This window comes from Lepeophtheirus salmonis, chromosome 10, assembly GCF_016086655.4.
Source record: "Lepeophtheirus salmonis chromosome 10, UVic_Lsal_1.4, whole genome shotgun sequence".
NCBI lineage: Eukaryota > Metazoa > Arthropoda > Copepoda > Siphonostomatoida > Caligidae > Lepeophtheirus > Lepeophtheirus salmonis.
In genome coordinates, this window is record NC_052140.2 from 4724446 (window position 1) to 4730445 (window position 6000).

Sequence of the window (6000 nt, forward strand, 5' to 3'; positions counted from 1 at the left end):
TTATTCCACTGTTAGACCGTATTCTTGGATATATCCTTATGGTGTAGTTCCAGGAAGATTTTGAGGTTGAAGGGGGCCGTTGAAATGATTGGAAAACTGGGCAGTGATATGAGATGTATGGTGGATTTGTTGAAAAGGTATGAAACTCGGTCTGAAGCAAATATATGATCAAGTCTGCTCTTTATTATTTTGCAAGGCCTCGTCTTTGAATAAAAAGTCATTTTTTTCCATTCTTGGACTTAGTCTTGGATATATCTTATCGTGTAGTTCCAGGAAGATTTCCAGGTTGAAGGGGGCCGTTTAACTGATGGTAAAACTGGCAGTGATATGAGATGTACGGTGGATTTGTTTAAGAGGTATGAAACTCAGTCTGATCAAGTCTGCTCTTTATTATTTTGCAAGGCCCCGTCTTTCAATAAAAAGTCATTTTTTTCCATTCTTGGATGTAGTCTTGGATATATCATATCGTGTAGTTCCAGGAAGATTTCCAGGTTGAAGGGGGCCGTTGAACTGATGGTAAAACTGGGCAGTGATATGAGATGTATGGTGGATTTGTTGAAGAGGTATGAAACTCGGTCTGAAGTGAATATATGATCAAGTTTGCCCCTTATTATTTTGCTAGGCCCTGTTTTTCAATACGTCATTTTTTGAGGGAGGTCATTGCATGTGAGACCTGAACCTTGAAAGTAATAATGTGATATTATTTGTTCAATGTCTAAAGTACTATTTTTATTGTTTGATTCATTATAACCATGGGTGTTATGATTTGGTTTTTGGGCTACATTAAAGCCCCCCCGAAAATAATAATTATTTTCCGTCCAATGGGCCAACGCTTCTGATCATTATTGAGTAGCAATTTTTAGAATCACGGTTGTGGGCGTTTATTACGATCAATGTACGACCTATTAGACTTTGAATGAGAAAGGGCATTAGTCTATGGGAGAATATGGATGATCTTGTTTACTAACAAATTTATTTCGTCATTTCAGAAGGCTTTTCTGGTATCTTAACTATTGATAGTTTAAATGCATATATTTCCTTAGTTATATTTCCTTAGATTGGACGATTACCCTTTAAAGTTTAAATTTAACAATTCTGTCGAGCGTACAGTTTCGTATTGCAGGAGCTCCTCCAGTTTTAAGGCTGAGGTGGAATCGTCTTTGTTCAGAGTTTTTATATCATTAAGCATTTTTCTCATATATCTCTATTTTCTCTGACTTTTTGAATTAAGATCCTGCCTTGCCTGAGATTCAGTGTGTCTCAGAGTATTTCATGGAGACAAAACGACTCTTTCCATTCTTAGACCGTAGTCTTGGATATATCTTATCGTGTAGTTCCAGGTTGAAGGGGGCCGTTTAACTGATGGTATAACTGGGTAGTGATATGAGATGTACGGTGGATTCGTTTAAGAGGTATGAAACTCGATCTGAAGCGAAAATATGATCAAGTCTGGCCTTTATTATATTGCACAGCCCCGTTGTTCAATAAAAGGTCATTTTTTTCCATTCTTAGACCGTATTCTTGGATATATCTTATCGTGTAGTTCCAGGAAGATTTCCACGTTGAAGGGGCTGTTGATCTGATGGTGAAACTGGGCAGTGATATGAGATGTATGGTGGATTCGTTGAAGAGGTATGAAACTCGGTCTGAAGCGAATATATGAGTAAGTCTGCCCCTCATTATTTTGCAAGGCCCTGTCTTTCAATAAAAAGTCATTTTTTTCCATTTTTAGGCCGTAGTCTTGGATATATCCTTATGGTGTAGTTCCAGGAAGATTTCCAGGTTGAAGGGGGCCGTTAAAATGATTGGAAAACGGGGCAGTGATATGAGATGTACGGTGGATTCGCTTAAGAGGGATGAAACTCGGTCTGAAGCGAATATATGATCAAGTCTGCTCTTTATTATTTTGCAAGGCCCTGTCTTTCAATAAAAAGTCATTTTTTTCCCATTCTTAGACCGTATTCTTGGATATATCCTTATGGTGTAGTTCCAGGAAGATTTCCAGGTTGAAGGGGCCGTTGAACTGATGGTAAAACTGGGTAGTGATATGAGATGAGATGTACGGTGGATTCGTTTAAGAGGTATGAAACTCAATCTGAAGCGAATATATGATCAAATCCGCCCCTCATTATTTTGCAAGGCCCTGTCTTTCAATAAAAAGTCATTTTTTTTCCATTTTTAGGCCGAACGCAGATTGAAGGGGGCTGTTTAACTGATGGTAAAACTGGGCAGTGATATTTAATGTACAGTGGATTCGTTTAAGAGGTATGAAACTCGGTCTGAAGCGAATATATGATCAAGTCTGACTTTATTATTTTTCAAGGCCCCGTCTTTCAATAAAAGGTCATTTTTTAAGGGAGGTCATTGCATGTGAGACCTGAATCTTGTAAGTGATAATTTGATATTATTTGTTCAATATCTAATGTACTATTTTTATTCTATGATTCATTATAACCATGGGTGTGATGATTTGGTTTTTGGGATACATTAAAGCCCTCCAAAAATAATTATTATTTTCCGTCCAATGGGCCAACGCTTCTGATCATTTTTGAGTACCAATTTTTAGTATCACGGTTGTGGGCGTTTACTACGTTCAATGTACGACCTATTAGACTTTGAATGAGAAAGACATTAGTCTATGGGACAATATGGATGATCTTGTTTTATCCTACACTATTGAATGGACCAGCGTTATAATGTCTGGTAAAATTAATGCATTGATGTAATACAATAGACTGGAGGCCCTACTAGAAGAGGAAATTGAGCTACATTACAAGATGCAAGACTTGCCATAATGATAGTGGAGGTTTTAATTTTGCGAAAATCCGGAAAAGAGGTATGAAACTTGGTCTAAAGTGAATATATGATCAAGTCTGCCCCTCATTATTTTGCAAGGCCCTGTCGTTCAATAAAAAGTCATTTTTTTCACTTAGGCCGTAGTCTTGGATATATCCTTATGGTGTAGTTCCAGGAAGATTTCCAGGTTGAAGGGGGCTGTTGAAATGATTGGAAAACTGGGCAGTGATATGAGATATATGGTGGATTCGTTGAAGAGGTATGAAACTCGGTCTGAAGCGAATATATGATCAAGTCTGCTCTTTATTATTTTGCAAGGCCCCGTCTTTCAATAAAAAGTCATTTTTTTCCATTCTTAGACTGTATTCTTGGATATATCCTTATGGTGTAGTTCCAGGAATATTTCCAGGTTGAAGGGGGCCATTTAACTGATGGTAAAACTTGGCAGTGATATGGGTTGTATGGTGGATTTGTTGAAGAGGTATGAAACTTGGTCTGAAGCGAATATATGATCAAGTCTGCCCTTCATTATTTTGCAAGGCCCTGTTTTTCAATAAAAAGTCATATTTTTTCCATTCTTAGCCCGTAGTCTTTGATATATCCTTATGGTGTAGTTCCAGGAAGATTTCCAGGTTGAAGGGGGCCGTTGAAATGATTGGAAAACTGGGCAGTGATATGAGATGTATGGTGGATTCGTTGAAGAGGTATGAAACTCGGTCTGAAGCGAATATATGATCAAGTCTGCTCTTTATTATTTTGCAAGGCCCCGTCTTTCAGTAAAAAGTCATTTTTTTCCATTCTTGGACCGTAGTCTTGGATATATCATATCGTGTAGTTCCAGGAAGATTTCCAGGTTGAAGGGGCCGTTTAACTGATGGTAAAACGGGGTAGTGATATGAGATATACGGTGGAAGCACACTGGATTCGTTTAAGTTGTATGAAACTCGGTCTGAAGCGAATATATGATCAAGTCTGCCCCTGATTATTTTGCAAGGCCCTGTCTTTCAATAAAAAATCATTTTTTTTCTATTCTTAGACTTAGTCTTGGATATATCTTATCGTGTAGTTCCAGGAAGATTTCCAGGTTGAAGGGGCCGTTTAACTGATGGTAAAACGGGGTAGTGATATGAGATATACTGTGGAAGCACACTGGATTCGTTTAAGTTGTATGAAACTCGGTCTGAAGCGAATATATGATCAAGTCTGCCCCTGATTATTTTGCAAGGCCCATACTTTCAATAAAAAATCATTTTTTTTCTATTCTTAGACTTAGTCTTGGATATATCTTATCGTGTAGTTCCAGGAAGATTTCCAGGTTGAAGGGGGCCGTTTAACTGATGATAAAACTGGGCAGTGATTTGAGATGTACGGAGGAAGCACGATGGATTTGTTTAAGTTGTATGAAATTCGGTCTGAAGCAAATATATGATCAAGTCTGCCCCTTATTATAGAGACACTTCAGAGGTATATTACAAGAATGTATAATGTGTATCTTTGAATCCAAGTTTATAATTTCCCATCGACCGTTCATTGCAATTATGAAATGTGTAAGAGAAAGAAGATCTCCTTTTCGAACCCCTATAAGTATTGTGAATTTATCAGAACTATTGGTTTGGATTTTCAAATTATAGGAGAGATCTTTTCAATGAAACCCTCCGGAAAGCCAAAGAGTGTCAATTGTTCGATGATGTATTTATGGAGAACCCGAATCAAATGCTTTCTCAAAACTCAATAGCACTGTTGCATACTTACTGATTGTTGTAGAGTCAATATCATCTTGAACTGGACCTGAACCTGAAAACCAGTCCTTTAGGACCAGGAGACATGTATTTCTTAGCATAACGAAGAAGAAAACTGATAATTTCAACGTAATTAACCGATAAATCTAACTCTTCCATAGTGTTTTTATGAGGAAAATAGCTGATTTTTATTTTTCTATTATATGGCTCCCATCGCTGAATATTTACAGTTTCCATATCGTTTGAACCTTAATCAGTCTCTATCTGTTGCTGAAGTCTCAAGAGATTTTCTGACATACTAATTTCTTTTGTCATTTCAGAAGGCTCTTCTGGTATCTCAACTATTGATAGATTAAATGGATATATTTCCTTTGATTGGACGATTTCCCTTTAAAGTTTAAATTTAACAATTCTTTTCGAGCGTAAAGTTTTGTATAGCAAGGTTGAATCGTCTTTGTTCAGGGTCTGTATCTCATTAAGCATTTTTCTCATATATTTATATTTTTCTCTGACTTATTGAATTAAGATCCCGGTTGCCTGAGATTCAGTGTGTCTGAGGGTATTTCATGGAGACAAAATTCCTCTTTCCATTCTTAGACTGTAGTCTTGGATATATCTTTTGTGTAGTTCCAGGAAGATTTCCAGGTTGAAGGGGCCGTTTAAATGACGGTAAAACTGGGCAGTGATATTAGATTTACGGTGGAAGCACGCTGGATTCGTTTAATAGATATGAAACTCGGTCTGAAGCGAATATATGATCAAGTCTGCCCCTTATTATTTTGTAAGGCCCCGTTTTTCAATAAAAAGTCTTACTGTTTCCTGTTTATCACGGTGGAGAAAAACTGAAATAGGGTTGTATTCCATAACACACCTAAGTACTCGATGGTTAAACACGGCTGCAATGAGCTCTCTTTAAAATTAATGAAGAACCCAAGAAGACTAAAAATATATGTACATAGACAGGCATCTCTACGAGCTAAACTGTGTGAATCCCCTTGTAATATGACATCATCCAAATATATGCTACACGATATATTTAGCTCACCTCTTAAGAATATGATAACGGCCTTAGTAACTTAGTATATACTCGTGGGGCAGATGAGAGGCCTAAGCATAGAACTCTCAACAGTTTCAACAGAAACTGAGGTAAAGTCCATCTATTTCATTAATATGTATTCGAAAGATCTATCGAACATAAATAAAAATTTATTTTGAAGGCTTGAAAGAATGTGTGGATTCCATTTTATCTTTGATTTAACTAAAAATTTATTCAAATCCTTTAAATTTATGATAACCCTCCGACATTGTTGTTCTTCTTTCCTAATTGCAAACACCCCAGACACTATGTGTATCTATTCCAAGTTTAACTTCTTCAATCGCCCAGAATGTAACATCTCATATATCTCTGAATCAACTCTATTTTGAGCTTGTCCTCCTTGCCGTGGGTTTCCCTGAAAATAAAAGC

At 37.0% G+C, this 6000-nt stretch overlaps 2 long non-coding RNA genes across 2 annotated transcripts; both read left to right on the forward strand.

Annotated features, from left to right (window-relative positions):
• The first annotated feature begins 227 nt into the window (after positions 1-227).
• Positions 228-3127, forward strand: LOC121125320 (uncharacterized). Its single transcript, XR_005866606.2, has 5 exons — positions 228-356; positions 2183-2265; positions 2324-2386; positions 2494-2836; positions 2934-3127. It is a non-coding gene; the product is annotated as an uncharacterized lncRNA (long non-coding RNA).
• A 32-nt stretch (positions 3128-3159) lies between these two features.
• On the forward strand, positions 3160-5574 carry LOC139906515 (uncharacterized). Its single transcript, XR_011782092.1, has 2 exons — positions 3160-4998; positions 5062-5574. It is a non-coding gene; the product is annotated as an uncharacterized lncRNA (long non-coding RNA).
• The last annotated feature ends 426 nt before the right edge of the window (positions 5575-6000 follow it).